Below are 1,533 nucleotides of genomic sequence, written 5' to 3' on the forward strand. Positions count from 1 at the left end.
GGGGTAAGGAAAGAGCCCCTTCCCCCCGCGGGTCCCGGCATGCTCCTGCCCGTCCCGTCCTCTCGGCGCTCCCAGACCCGAGCGGCCCTCGGCCTCTCTCCAGCCCACCGCATTGCCCTCTCCCGCAAAGGCTTAGTCTTGACCCAGCCCTCCCGCAGCGGAACAAGCAACTGGCTCAGGGCCGGGGCGCGGTGGGCTCTGATTGGTCGATGACATTGACGGTGATGATCTGATTGGTCGATGACTGGCGCTTCTCCGTAGCTGCCCGGGCGCGCCTCCGCCCCTGTGCGCCGGGCTCCCATTCGTCGCTGCTCTGGGGCATGAGCAGTGGGTGCCAGTCCAGTGCCTCGGCTCGGGGAAAGCCCAGCTTTTACGGTTCCGGGTGCTGGTTCCCACACCACTGCCTCGTGTGGGGTTGTTCGCCCGTGAAGGGGCAGGACAGGGTGCGCACTGATGGAAGTTAGTGAGGTCACACACCGGGCCGTGGCGCCTGGTGCTGTGGGCGCTTCCACTGCAACCTTCGTAGCAAACCCGGCGGGGTTCTCTGCCTGCGCACCGTGGTTCCTGCGTTCATTTACTGTCCGTTTCTCACTCTGGAAAGTGTGGCTTTGAGTTTAATCTGCAGGAGTAGGACGGGCACAGAGGGTGTCTGCTCCTCCTCGCACCATAAATCGCAGAGCGAGCCCTCTGTGGTCTCTGGATACAGTGTACCAAAGTTAGATTAACTGTACTCCTCACAAGCGGGTCCAACGTTGGCAGCAGTGAAAAAGCCCTAAGTGTCAGGGCCTTTGGCGAAGCGTGTGTAAGGGAATAAACACTTTCCCCAGTTTTCCAGGCGCAAACTGATGGTTTTGGAGCATTAAGGTCTGGTCGGCTGGGGCAGGATGGCTGCGTTGACACGTCTTATTTAATCCACATCATAGGTGAGGTGACTACTTACCTCTTTACAGGTTGAAATTGTTACATTATATATATATGTAAGTTGAAATAGAAGTATATATTACAAGCATTATAAACGCATATACCAATATGTATAAATCCATGATTTATAGGGATATAGATGTAGATGGAGCAGTGGGTCCAATTCATTGCCCTGGGGTGAGTCACATGCTGAAGGGAAAGGGGACTGTTGATCTTTTAACTGGGTGCCCAAAATGTTAGGAAGCCTGAGTCCTGAGGCCCCAGCCTTCACCAAGTGGGAAAAATTTCCCTTAATTAGCCTGGAAACTCCAATAGCGCAGTGCTGCTTCCACTGCTGAAAACAGCCAACCTTGATATCAGGTCTGGTCCCAAGAAACACTGTTCTTTCCCTCCCTCTTAGATTGTTATTTTATCCCTCTTAGGGATGAGGGAAAAGGTTGCTATTTTAACTGAGTGTGTGGGGACTGGAGTACTGGGTAGCACTCATCAAAGGTTCAGTTGAAGTATGGGCACTTAGTTACCTCTGGAATTTTTTTTTTTTTTTTGAGACGGAGTCTTGCTCTGTCGCCCAGGCTGGAGTGCAGTGGCTGGATCTCAGCTCACTGCAAGCTC

At 53.5% G+C, this 1,533-nt stretch overlaps 1 protein-coding gene across 1 annotated transcript in view; it reads left to right on the plus strand.

Annotated features, from left to right (window-relative positions):
- Positions 1–336: 336 nt before the first annotated feature.
- WDR45 (WD repeat domain 45) overlaps positions 337–1,533 on the plus strand; it is a 35,856-nt gene continuing 34,659 nt past the window's right edge. Inside the window, exon 1 of the mRNA XM_011991374.1 lies at positions 337–923. The gene's annotated coding sequence lies outside the window, so the exon portion shown is untranslated. The remainder of the gene's footprint in view (positions 924–1,533) is intronic.

Source organism: Mandrillus leucophaeus, unplaced genomic scaffold (genome assembly GCF_000951045.1).
Source record: "Mandrillus leucophaeus isolate KB7577 unplaced genomic scaffold, Mleu.le_1.0 Scaffold395, whole genome shotgun sequence".
Lineage (NCBI taxonomy): Eukaryota > Metazoa > Chordata > Mammalia > Primates > Cercopithecidae > Mandrillus > Mandrillus leucophaeus.